Below are 14,593 nucleotides of genomic sequence, written 5' to 3' on the forward strand. Positions count from 1 at the left end.
TTTAAGCTTTCACTCTTTCCCCAGCATTTTTCATTTTAATCTGTAATATTTAAATGAAACATATGTTTTTGTATAGAATAACTACTAAAGGTTTAAATATATTTAGTTTATGCTAAACTCCATAAAATATGTGGGAGGGCATTGGCTCTTTACTAACATCAAAATCTAAATGCCTTAACATTGAGATTATTTCTAATATTCTATTATTAACCAACAAATATTTTCCAGACCAAACTAGAATTTCATCTGTTTATTGTTACTTACCATAAAATTGGCTTTTGCTTAAAGCATCTGAGTTATTACAAAGATATTACAAAAGAAAAAAAATTAAAATATATGAACAATTACTAAAAATATTCTTGCGTGCTTCGGCTGTCTGCATAAATAAAGATGTCTTGACTTTGAAATTTCATTCATCTTTTTCCACAATAAAATTTTGTTATTAAAATGCTAAGTAGAAGCAAGAGTGTTAAAATTTTTAAGTTTACTATCTAAATGCCGTTGATATAGATTTAGTAATTATAACCTTCCAATAATAAAATGTTTTATGGATGGTTTTAAATTTTCCTCCAAAATATATAGGTTTAGGAGGGAATTAGGAACTGACCTCACATGATACAGCTTTAGTGAGTAAAGTACCCGGTTTTCAACCACAATTTAAAAAATTTTAAACAGGGGTCTAATAATGTGTAATATCTATTAACTGTTTATTCTTTGCCAAATACGATTTTAAGTCCTCTATTGACTTTTCACAACAATACAATAAACTTAACATTTTATTCCCATTTTACAGATGAAGAAGCTGAGGCAAGAAAAGGAAAGTAGCTTGTCCAAGTTCATACAATTAATAAATGGCAGCAACAAGATTTGAACCCAGGAAATACTACTTCCGTAAGTGTATTCTTAGTCATTAGAGTTATTCTGAGCATGAAGTAGTGATTAGGATAAATGTTCCCATAAGTAATGGGTGTTTCATATTTAGATATAGTTTTAGAAAAATCTACCTGCTGCCATAATTTTCTTTAGCACTTTAGACTTAGGTTAAAAGTAACGACATATAATACTAATCTTGGTGAATCTTAAAAATGTGTAACAGCTGAGGTAATTCCACATAAACTGAAATTTATGTTTATTTTCACTTGGTATATTTATTTTAGGTTTTCAGATTCTGGACCTCTATTAATATGTATGGAAATAGTCAACCAAAAAAAAGGGATGTTGTAAAAAAAGTAAGAATTTGGTTGTGAATTGTATATAAGGATATTAACATTTAATTGATGCCAGTCATTCTTGGGTTTATATAAAACCAGGTAAATGTCAACAGTAGGCATGCATGGTGGCCAATTAAGGGCCAGGTATTAAGATGTTGGTTAAATAGTTTTTTATTGAGCACAACATATGTGCAATTTTTCATCTCTGACATAGATGCTTTATAATATTTTGTATTTTTATAGTTACTCTTATAAGAAATACCATCACATTTTTACCTTAAATTATTAATTCCTCTAATGGAAAATTATTTTTGGAAGAGATTGCTTGATACACATGGATCTTAGTATTAATTTCCTAAGATGATATTGAGAATACAAAAATCCTTAATAGTCCATTCTCTCATTTTTTTTTTTTTTGCATCTTACTCTTTTATTAGTGTGACTATTTTTTTTCCACTTTTTTTTATTTAGGTATTATATGTGTACATATCTTACCATTGTCCCCCCCACCCCACACCCATACATGCCCTCACCCCCCAGAGTTTTGTGTCCATTGGTTATGCTTATATGCATTCTCTCATTTTTTAAAGCATGTGCGTGGTCATACACACACACGAATAAGAGAGAATCTGTATCTCTCTTATTGAGGAAATAAGAAATTGAGAAAACAAACAAGATAAAGCCCTAACACTTCCTTTTAGTGAGCCTCGTTTTCTCACATGGTGATATTTTAAGGTAGTTAACTAGTGTTACAGCTTTCAAATAAATACCTTAAAATATAATATAACTATCTATACTAATAAAAGGGTAATATACAAATTGGCCATGATGCCCTCACAGTAACAACTGAACAGCAAGCTGCGTGGGGCAACAAGGCCGGTAGGGTGGTTAGCGAGGGACGACCAAATGACTCATCAGCAGGCTGCGTGGGGCGACCAGGCTGGCAGGGGGTTAGGGAAGGACGACCAAACGACTGACCAGCAGGCTGTATGGGGTGACTAGGCTGGCAGGGGGGTTAGCGAGGGACGACCAAATGACTCATCAGCAGGCTGCGTGGGGCGACCAGGCTGGCAGAGGGGTTAGGGAGGGATGACCAAACGACTGACCAGCAGGCTGCATGGGGTGACCAGGCCAGCAGAGGGGGACAGTGAGGGGCAACCAGGCCGGCAGGGGGCGCAGTTGGGGGTGACCAGGCTAGTGGGGGGGGTGTTGGGGGTGACTAGGCTGGCAGGGGGGGCAGTGAGAGGCAACCAGGCCAGCAGAGGGGGGCACTAAGGGGCAACCAGGCCAGTGGGGGGGGGGGAAGTTAGGGGCAACCAGGCCGGCAGGTGGGGGCAGTTGGGGTGACCAGGTTGGTGGGGGGGCAGTTAGGGGCGATCAGGCAGGCAGGCAGGAAGGTGAGCAGTTAGGAGCCAGTGGTCCCGGATTGTGAGAGGGATGTCCGACTGCCAGTTTCGGTCTGATCCCTGGGATCGGGCCAAAACCAGCAGTTGGACATCCCCCAAGGGGTCCCGGATTAAAGAGGGTGCAGGCTGGGCTGAAGTGACCCCTTCCCCCCCATGCACAAATTTCGTGCACCAGGCCTCTAGTTCTAATATAACTATCACCTCAGATATACTATGTTTGATCTTATCTGACACTCTGCCAAAAGTATACATATTTTTTCTGACATGTATGGATGATAAGTTATAGTAGGGATAAGAAATTTATTTTAAACTGTGTATTTAGGGGAACACCTTATTTAAATTTCAAAATAGGCAAACATTTATTTATTTGCTTATTTACTTAATAATAGTGTAGACAGCATGTTATACTTTTATCCTTCTTTCCTCATTGCTTGCCTGCCCTTTCTGGTTCCCATTGTTCTTGGGATGCATTGAAATCCATTACTATCTACAAAGGATTTTAAAATTGTGTTTAAATATACATAACATAAAATTCACCATTTTAACCATTTTTAAGTATGCAGGTAAGTGGCATTAAGAACTTTTACATTGTTGTGTAATCATCACCACTATTTCCAGAACTTCTCATCATCCCAAACAAGAACTCTGTTCAAATAAGAAACTCCCCCAACTCCTTCCTTCTTTCAGAATCCAATAACCTCTATTCAGTCTTAGAATTTGCTGATTCTAAGTATCTCATGTAAGCCTATTATACAATATATTTTCTTTTTCCATTAGCATAATGTTTTTAAGGTTCATCTGTGTTGTAGCATGTATCAGAATTTCATTTTTTAAAGAGTAAATATTATTTCATTGTCTGTAATGTACATACCCCATTTTGTTTATCCATTCACCCGTTGATGGACACTTAGGCTGTTTCACCCTTTACTGTTGTAAATACTGTTGCTATGAAAATCTTTCTAAAAGAATCTGTTTGAGTCCCTGCTTCCATTTCTTTTGGGTGTATATTGAGGAGTTCAATTGGTGGATCATATAGTAACTCTATGCATACATTTTTGAGGGGTCACCAAACTGTTTTCCACAGAAGCTGCACCATTTTATATTCCCACCCACAAGGCACAAGTGTTCCAGTTTCTCCACTTTTCATCAGCACTTATTTTCTGTTTTTTTTTTTTTTATACTGGCCATTCTTACAGGTATGAAGTGATATTTCATTGTGGTTTTGATTTATGTTTTCCTAATGACTAGAGATATTGCTTTAAAGGATTTAAGTGTTTTGACCAAACTATAATGAACTTTCCAAGAGCCATGCTGATATTCATCTATTACACCTTCTCAAATTATTGAATGTCAAAAGTTAAAAAAAAAATATTGCATTGGACCCAAAAGGAGTAACTATATGAGAGAAAACATAGCATGACATAAACACATGATTTATCAGTAAGCAGAGAGTGGATTCAAATTCACCCCTTCACTTGCTAGCAGTAAGATCTTGTGCAAATTTCTATAAAATGGGAAACAATTACTGCTTATGGAATAGTATGAGGTTTACATGGAACTGTGCATCTACATTTATTTTCTGCAGCATCTCCAACAACCACGCACCTATAACTGTGCCTGGGATATGATTGGTGCTTATAAATAATTGCTGAATGAATGAATAGTGCTTATACCATAATTCATTATAACTCTTCTTATCAGATAATCAGAAACATGAGCTCTTCTATTTAAATAAACCTAAATGGCAGATATAAACATGGCCATTTTATAATTTTAAATGTATCAAGTATATTTGTAATATATGTGTATATATAAATATATTGTATTTACAATGCGATACTAAATTTCAAAATTTCTCACATAACCAACTACTGAGTAGCTGAAAAAAAAAAGAACCTACTTCAGTTTATATTGCTTATGTTTAAAATGATTTTGTATATCTATACTAATAAGAGAGAAATATGGTAATTGACCATCACTCCGTGACGCCCACAGCCAATCAGGAGGGAATATGCAAATTAGCAGGACAAAGATGGCAGTGGCCACGGAGCCAGCTGGAGCGGGTGGGAGGCTTGGGTTGCCCCTGGCGATGGATGAAGCCAAGCTTCCCATCTGCCCTGGCTGGCTGCTGAAGGAGGAACCTGTGGGCGGTGGCCACAGAGCTGGCTTGAGTGTACGGGAGGCTTGGGTTGCTTGGGCCGGTCGCCAAGAGAGGGGCCTACAAAGGGCCCTCAGCCCCTCACCCAGGCTGGCCACATCACCATTGGGGTGAGGGTCCCTGCTGGGGGGCGTGGCCAACCTGCAAACAGCCATCAGCCCCTTACCCAGGCTGGCCACGCCCCCCCAGCAGGGACCCTCACCCCATGGGGGCGTGGCTGGCCTGCAAATCACCACAGGCCCCTCACCCAGGCCTCTCCATTCCCCAAGGGAACCCCCACCCTGATCCAAGACACCCTTCAGGGCAAACCAGCTGGCCCCCACCCATGCACCAGGCCTCTATCTATACTAATAAAAGGGTAATATGCTAATTAGACTGGGAGAACTTCCAGGAGACCTTCCGGATGTCCTTCTGGACAGAGCCATGGTGGCGGGGCTGAGGTAGAGGCAGTTAGGGGCCAAGAGGGGAGGGTAGTTGTGGGTGATCAGGCCAGGATGGGATGGCAGTTGTGGGTGATCAGTCTGGCGGGGGGGCCATGGGGGGTGATCAGGCCAGTGGGGGGCAGTTGGGGGTGAGCAGGCTGGCAGGGGGGGCAGTTTGGGGTGATCAGGCTGGCGGGGGGTGCAGTTGGGGGCCAGCAGGCCGGTGGGGGGGGGGGGGCGGGGACAGTTGGGGGTGAGCAGGCCGGCAGGCAGAGTGGTTAGGGGCAATCAGGCAGGCAGTCAGGTGAGTGGTTAGGAGCCAGTAATCCCAGATTGTAAGAGGGATGTCTGACTGCTGATTTAGGCCCGATCCCTGTGGGTGGTCAGACATCCCCTGAGGGGTCCCAGATTGGAGAGGGTGCAGGCCGGGCTGAGGGACACCCCCCCCACGCCCCTTCCCCCCTCCCCCCCCCCCCCCCCGTGCACCAATTTTGTGTACCGGGCCACTAGTCTATATATATAAAAGCCTAAGCAACCAGCCTACTGGCCGGTAGCTATGATACACACTGACCACCAGGGGGCAGATGCTCAATGCAGGAGTGGAAACCACAGGCATGGCAACCTGGAACAGACTGATGAATCTCAGAGGGAAGGGGGTAGGGGGGAGGGCAGGAAGAGATTAACCAAAGATCTTATATGCATACTAGAGGCCCTGTACACAAATCCGTGCACCGGTGGGGTCCCTCGGCCTGGCCTGAGGGGATTGGGCCAAAACTGTCTCTCCTACATCCCCAGTGGGTTCCCAGATTGTGAGAGGGCACAGGCCAGGCTGAGGGACCCCACCGGCACACGAATCTGTGCACTGGACCTCTAGTTTTTTAAATAAGAATTTGATTGTTTCCCAGTAATCAAGATATTGTATACACAAGTACCAATTACTAGAAATGCTTTGGGGTATATCTAAGTGAATTGATTTGGGGATGCCATCTCAGTATGAACATTCATTCTTAGAAAGTAAATTTGTTTAAATATCTGCACATGTAATATATAGACAAGCTAAATCACTACTTTTTCTCATTTATTTGTTTTGTTTTTGTTTTTAGGTATTTTTAGTAGTTCCTTTTGTGTTTTAATTTTACAATTCATGTTCTTTTAAACTCACTCACAGTGTTTTTATACTGTATCACAAAAACAAGGAAAACAAATCAATATACTACAAATAATTCAAGCTTCTTGTGACCTTTTTAATTTGTTTTAACAATAGAAATTAGAAAAAATGGTATATACTAATTTATGTTCTAGACAGGTAAAAAAATAGCTCTCGTGCAATTATATCACACAACCTTAGAAAAATTATCTTTAAAGATTCCTGCTTAAAATTAAAAAATTAACCAAGAAATATCTTGATAGGTTCCCTCTTATACAAAATTAACAATATTGATCTTAAGTGAAATGCATTCTCAATGGCTCCTTTTAATGCTATGTTGCTTTCTTCCATGGGATGATCTCATGGAAAATTTCCACATTCTCTGAGGCTTTTCATTTTTGTTTGAATTATATTTGGAAAATTACATTTGTCAGTATGTTCTTTTGTCTCTTTCTCTAGATGGCAGCATTTGCATTGTAGAACATTTCCCTTTTCCTTCCTGGACCACCTTTTTTTTTTAAAGTACATATGTACTAATTTTAGAATAATTTTAATATTTTAACATCTATATTTTATATTGGATAAAAATTTTATTGATAACTAGGGATTTACTTACTTAGTTTTAGAGTATATCAAATACTATTGCAGAATATATAATTTTTTAAAATATATAAATTATTTTTATTTTTTTATTTTTTTCTTTATTTTTTATTGTTTAAAGTATTACAAATAGTAGTACATGTCTCCTTTTTCCCCCATTGACCGCTCCCTGGCCTCCCCCAGCCCCTGGCACATGCCCTCAATCCCCCCCCTTTCCCCTGCCGCCGCAGTGTCTGTGTCCATTGGTTATGCTTATATGCATGCATACAAGACCTTTGGTTGGTCTCTTACCACTCCCCCAATCCTCCCCTGCCTTCCCACTGTACTTTGACAGTCTGTTCAATGCTTCTTTGTCTCTGTATCTATTTTTGTTCATCAGTTTATGATGTTCTTTATATTCCATAAATGAGTGAGATCATGTGATATTTATCTTTCTCTGACTGGCTTATTTCACTTAGCATAATGCTCTCCAATTCCATCCATGCTGTTGCAAATAGTAAGAATTCCTTCTTTTTTACAGCAGCATAGTATTCCATTGTGTAGATGTACCACAGTTTTCTAATCCACTCATCTGCTGATGATAGCCATTCTGACAGGTGTAAGATGGTACCACACTATCATTTTGATTTGCATCTCTCAGATGATTAGTGACTTTGAGCATGTTTTCATATGTCTCTTGGCCTTCTGTATGTCTTCTTTTGAAAAGTGTCTAGAACACCTTCCTAACAAAGGTGCTTAATGAATAAAAATAAATGCTGACTGATGATTACCAGACTGATTAAATAAGTGACTGATGAAATTTAAGGTTATTATTCTGCAAATCCTATTTGTGTTTTCTCAAGAAAAACATCATATTTCATGAAATTAATTCATGCAAATTTAGGGGTAAACATTTTAAACGAAATGAGTAAATCTCATATCTGAAGTCTTTACCCCTCCCCAATATGTTCACATGGGATCTGGGGATTCTTTCATCTTACAATAATATTACTGAAATCTTGACCAACTTAGATGAAACCCAAAAGCTCACAAACTATTTTTTAAAATGTTTGTTTTCTAGCCAAAGTAATCTGTGAAAAATATATATCCTCTTGATACACGGAAAAGAATTAAAAGCCCCCAACTTTTTGTTTGCACATCTCTAGTGTGGATTGGTGGTAGGAATAATTACAGAGCATAGGACTTAAAAGTAGCTGAGCCCTGGCCGGTGTCTTTCAGTGGTTAGAGTGTTGGCCTGCACACCAAAGGGTTGCTGGTTTGATTCCTGGTCAAGGGCCTACATCTGGGTTGCAGGTTCAATCATGAGCACTGGTCAGGGCACGTGCAAGAGGCAACCAATCTCTTTCTCCCCCTCTCCCCTTCTCCCTCCCTTCCTCCTCCCTCCTTCCCTCCCTCTCTCCCTCCCTCCCTCCCTCCCTCCCTCCCTCCCTCCCTCCGATTTTATATCTAAAATCAATGTAAAAATATCCTCTGGTGAGGCTTAACGAAAATAAAAGTAGCTGAAATTTGCCATATCCAGGGCTGCCTTCATGGCCCTGTGTAGCTGCATTGGATCTACACTTAGAAGGTCCCCGAATTTTGTTTAATGCTCTTTGTAACTTCCTAGAAATTCTCAATACTTTTTGAACAATAGGCCCCATATTTTGATTTTGTGCTGGATCCCATAAAATTACGCAGTCATTCCTGCTGCATTTTTACCAGTGGCAAGAATCTTAAATTGACAATACCTACATAATGAGTGATAACAGAAATTCCTACTGAATTGTGAAGTAAACCAAATGATATATGGTAACTAGGGCATGTAGGTATAGTAGAAAGCACTTGCTTAGATTTCTTAAATGTTTAAAATCACAATTTTGTAAAATTAGTAGCAAGATTTTCTAAATTCAAGTCAATAGAGGAAAAATAATGATTGATAGAAATAGTGTTTGTCCTTAATTTGAAAAAACTTAATATATTTCAATACATCTGTTTCTGAGGTTCCAACAGGAATTCAGATATCAAGCTGCACATATAAGATCCACATGGAGACTTTCAGTCAAGATGGTAGAGGAGGTAAATTCTATGCTTGCCTTCTCCCACAATCACATTAAAATTACAACTAAATTATAGAACAACCATAATTGAGAACCAGCTGAAGAGTAGTTGAAAAAATTCCTATAACTAAGGATAAAAAAGGTGCCACATTAAGACCAGTAAAAGGTATGGGGATGTGCAACAGGCAGGTCCCACACTCATGGTATAGTGATTAAGAATCAGAAGGTGGGGTGAGGGGGTAGTGGGGAGAGATTAACTGGGGAATTTATAGTCATATATGCATAGCCCATGGACACAGACAATAGTGTGGGGAAGGCCTGGGAGAGGCTGGTGTAGGGTGGAGGGGTCAATGGGGGAAAAATACTTTCAACAATGAAGATAAATTTAAAAAAAAGAATCAGGAGGGATAACTCGGCTGAAGAGGTCATCCCTGAGGATCAAGGGGTACTAGTTCCACATCAAGTTCCCCAGCCCAGGGCACCAGTGCTGGGAAGGGGCGTCATCACAATATCTGGCAGAGAAAACCAGCAGGGATTGCATCCAGGAAAGACAAAGGGCTGCAGAAGACTGAAACACACTGCTCTTAAAGGGCCCATGCACAGATTCACTTGCTCATAACTCATTCATTCTAAGTTCCAGTACAGAGGCGGCTGCTCAGAAAACTCCAGTGACAGAGGGAGAGGAACTAAATTGACTAAATTCATGGGGAGAACTGGAGGGGCAGAGGTCGGGGCAACATTCTCCAGGATTGGAAGCACAGGCAGATACCATTGTCCCTTTGCTGAGCCCTCCTCCCATTCATCTGGCCTGGCACAAGTGGGCACCAAATCTATGCTATCCATTAACCTGGCCAACACTGGTGATTACTTGAGATCTCATTCCATCCAACTTACTTGCCTGGGCCCAGCCTCCTTCTGCAGCTCCTCTACACAAGCAGCCTATCTTAAATTATACTGAGGACTTTTCTAAAATCTCTCATAAGACTATGAACCTCAAACAAGCAGTGTCATGCCTTGGCATTCTTGTAGCTTTTGATAAATGGCCCCAAGCCCAGCATAAATGGTGAATGGTCTCAACTTGCATTATAATTCCTATCAGGTTATCTTGAGTTGCGGCTTAACACGTAACTTCAACTAAGTGGCCACAAGCTTGGTAAAAGTGGCGACTGGCCTCACCTCACATTGTGGTGGCCACCAAATGGCCCAACACTTGGAACAAGTAGCAGCCAGCATCAGTTCAGAGCATAGCCTCTACCAAGCACCTTCTGAGCCCAGCACAAATGGCAACAAACTTCAGCTAATTTTGTAGTTTCTGCCAAATAACCCCAAGCCCAGCACAAGTGGAAGCTGACCTTAGCCTGCACCAGAGCCCCTCCCAAGACGCTCCAGACAAAACATACCTGGTGACTGGCTTCAGACCACACCAGAGTACAACCCAATCAGCTCTACAAAATGACATACTGAAAGGCAGACTTGGCTGGAACCAGAGCTCATATAGCTCAACATAAAAAATCAAACAATCCGACTAAAACTTGAGCAGAGAACATGGACATTTCTCTAAAGACAACTAACAAATGGCCACCAGATACATGAAAAGATGCTCAACATTACTAATCAACAGAGCAATGCAAATTAAATGTACAATGAGATGTTACCTCACATTTGTCTGAATGGTTATAAAAAAAAAACACACACACAATAAATCAACATGTCAACAGACAACACGTGTTGGAGAGGATGTAGAAAAAAGGGAACTCTTATGCCCTGTAGGTGGGATTGCAAATTGGTGCAACCTTTATGGAAACAGTATGAGGTTCCTCAAAAAATTTAAAATGCAACTACTATATGACCCAGAAGTTCCACTCTGGTTATCTATTCAAAGAAATCCAAAACACCAATTTAAAAATGTACATGCACTCCAATTTCATTGCAGCACTATTATCAATAGTCAAGATATGAAAACTATCTAAGTGTCCATTGATAGACAAATCCTATATAACAAAAGCCTAATATGCTAAGTGTCCTATTGTCTGGTCGTCCATTCAACCAATCAAAGTGGAATATGCTAATGATATGCTAAGTCCACTCAACCACTCACTATGATGTGCACTGACCACCCGGGAGCAGACACTCCGACCAGTAGGTTAGCTTGCTGCTCGGGCCAGCCAATCAGGAATGAGCAAGATGGGTCGGACATGCCCTGGAGCCCTCCTGTGATCCCTCCCCGGCTGGCCAACCTCTCCCATCCCTCCCCAGCACCGATTGTGCACCGGTTGGGTCCCTTGGCCTGGCCTGCGCCCTCTTGCAATCCTGGACCCCTTGGGGGATGTCAGAGAGCCGGTTTTGGCCTGAACCTGCAGGCCAGGCGAAGGGACCCCACTGGTGCACAAATTCGAGTACTGGGCCTCTAGCAGATAAAGAAGAATTGGTACATATATATACAATGGAATATTACTAAGCCATAAAAAGAATGAATCTTGCCGTTATTGACAGTGTCCATGAACCTAGAGGCTATTATGCTAAGTGAAATAAGTCAGACAGAGAATGACAAATGCCATATGATTTCACTTACATGTGGAATCTGAAAAACAAAATAAATGAACAAACAAAACAGAAACAAACTCATAGATACAGAGAACAAGTGATGGTTGCCAGATGGGAGGAGAGGTGGGGGAGATGGGTAAAAAATGTGAAAGGGATTAAGGAGTAGAAATTGCCAGTTATAAAAATAGTCATGAGAATGTAAAGTACAGCATAGGGAATATAGTAAATAATATCAAAGTAATAAGTATGTGTGTTATCAAATGGGTACTAAACTTATTAGGGTGATCATTTCATGAGGTATGTATACAACAAGTCTAGTACTATATTGTATACCTGAAACTAATATAATATTGTATGTGAACTTTAATTAAAAATAAATTAGAAAAAAGAAAACACTAACTCAAAAAGATAAAAAAGTAAATAAAAGAAGGGTAGATAGAACTGAATGTACTTAATTTTATGTTCTTTTTGATTAACCATCTTATAAACTGTTAATACAGTTGGAGAAATGCAGTGAGGATATGATGCTACTATGATAAGAAGACTAACTATTGATCAGTTTTAACTGTGAGGGACAGTAGAAAAGCAAAAAATCAGGAGCTTAAGACTTTATTTTTCTCTATTAGCTTCTTTATTTATTTTGTTTAAAAATTTTTAAAAGATCTTTTATTGATTTAGAGAGAGAGAGAGAGAGAGAGAGAGAGAGAGAAAGAAACATTAATGTGAGAGAGACATCTATTGGCTGACATACCCCATACTGTGGATTGAGCCTACAACCTGAGCAACTTGGGCATGTGCACTAACTGGGAATCAAACCAGCAACCCTTCGGTGCTCAGAATGGCATCCAACCAACTGAGCCACACCAGCCAGGGCCCCATTAGCTTCTTAAGAAAAAAAAGCATTAATTTACTTCTGGGAGAATAATCCTATACTCATTTTCATCTTGAAGTTGCAATGTAACACAGAACATGTGTTGACATATTACTGCTGGAACAAATAATTGTCTCAACTATTATACCTGTGAGAATTCAATTTAAGTCATTGACATGTAATTAAATATGTCTTTTAATAGTGGTTGACTTTTTGGATGTTGTATAAGTAAAGTGCATGCAAGCAACCCAATAATCCCCATCAATCTAAGCAGAACGCAAATAATGTCTAGCTTCCTCTTTATCATATCAGTATGTTCCTGGAAACCAGGGCATAAACCAGAATGGTCCTAGGAAGTCACGTGATCTTGAGAGATGCTTGTCTACAGAAGAACTTAAAAATTAGAAGAAAAGCATGAGGGCAGTAATGATGGAAGGGAAGGAAAGAAATGTAAAAGGAAATTTTTGATGTGTACATAAGCTATGTATTAGTAGGAATAAGAGAGAATTAGATTGACAGTATTACTAAAGGAATTTTAAAATTTTACTCCTAATTACTAGAGCTGTGTGGTTAAAAATGAATACTGGCCGTGTTCCTTACAAATGTTGCTGAGTGGGGGAATGAGATTCATGCAGTTTTCCTCTGGTTTTAGAACTAAAGACAGTCTCAATCCTCTGTGTCAGGGACTAGGGTACAATATTTCCATTTTTTTTTTGTTGAATGACTTTGGCTCTGTTTTAAGGGTAAAAGTTTCATTCAACAAGTCAATAACGAACCTTGGACTTATACCTAAAAATAAGGAGCAATAAGTGTTTCTCATATGTCGTTATGCATATATGACTTATTTAGTAAAAAAATATTATGCTCCAAGGCTTATAAATACTCTAAATATGAAGTCACTATAAAATTTGGAGATTGAAATGAAGATGCCAAGGGAGAAAATAGTATTTTGTGCTAAGTTAACAAGAAAATCACACTTTTATAAGAATGTTTTCCGACTACATGTTTGGATAGAAATAAGAGAGTGGTGTGAGTCTCTGTTATATTGGAATAACTCAAGGAGATAAACAGAAGTTATCTAAATAAACAAATTATAATTCTATTTCATGATAACATATATAGGAACTGTCATTTCCCCCCAAGATAATAGAACATCAAGCAATACATGAAGACTGAAATAAATTGCATATTCTAGATATACATTAAAAGGAAAGGCATCGTAGCATAATCAGGGACATATGCATCACACATAGTTTTTTTCTGAGCCCTGTCTCTTTTTTCCCCCCAGTTGGGAAGATACATCTGTTTCTACTCCCTCATTTGATATGATCCAGTAAAATCCAAGCTTTGGAGAGCCTTGCTTGAAACATCAATGATTACCTGATTTCTCAGTGCATAAATCTAACTTCAATCCTGCCTGGGCAGATATTAGTAATGAGGTTACTCAGCCTATGGCATCATCTACTCTTTGCTTCTCTCCACCAGGAGACTCTGTAACTTGCCACTCAAAGACTGTCAGGACTGATGTCAATTGTTATCCCGATCAATGTGGGAAGAAATAGACACTGCTGAAAGAAAAGACAGAAATGCCTGTGGAGGTATGTAGTATTTCTGAATATCAGGATTGTAAACACTGAATTCTAAACTCAAAATTAAATTCCAAAACATGATGCCATAAAAGGTTCAATTGGAGTCTGAAAACCAGTCTCTGGCAGATTTCCTCCATTAATACCTAAATTTGGTAATTAATACCATTTGGACCCCCCCGCCCCACACACACACACATACACACTTTTTTGTCTTTACTTACCATGTCTATCTTTTAAAAAAAGTTTTACATATTCATTAATTTCTCTTTAGCAGACTAAACCACATGCATAATAATATTTTTAAAATCTAGTTTTAGAACATTTACCATCCTTGTCAATAGGGTCTAAGCACAGTTATATAAGGATGAATTATCTCGTTATAAGATACTGTTTTTTGGTTGGTGCAGTGCGAGTGAAGATATTTTTGTTTGTTTTGCTGAATTGACTAGGACGGACTGAATTAACAGGCTACCTGTATACATAAAAAACTACCTATGGAATAGTGCTATTGAACATATAGACTATTTGATTGTATTTCACATATTGTGTTTTAGATTTCCAGCTGGGCTAACTTCATGGGCATGACACTTATGCAGTTTCATAGGACTC

The 14,593-nt window shown here is 39.4% G+C and overlaps 1 long non-coding RNA gene across 2 annotated transcripts in view; it reads left to right on the top strand.

Moving 5' to 3' along the window:
- The window catches only part of LOC114234674 (uncharacterized), an 88,064-nt gene that overhangs the window by 5,942 nt on the left and 67,529 nt on the right, over positions 1–14,593 (top strand). The window contains exons 2-3 of one of the 2 annotated variants that reach the window (XR_008557410.1): positions 794–891; positions 13,881–13,993. This is a non-coding gene — a long non-coding RNA (uncharacterized LOC114234674). Of the gene's footprint in view, positions 1–793; positions 892–13,880; positions 14,100–14,593 lie in introns of those variants that run through there. The other variant, XR_003620864.2, reaches the window with a different exon arrangement.

This window comes from Eptesicus fuscus, chromosome 2 (assembly GCF_027574615.1).
Source record: "Eptesicus fuscus isolate TK198812 chromosome 2, DD_ASM_mEF_20220401, whole genome shotgun sequence".
NCBI lineage: Eukaryota > Metazoa > Chordata > Mammalia > Chiroptera > Vespertilionidae > Eptesicus > Eptesicus fuscus.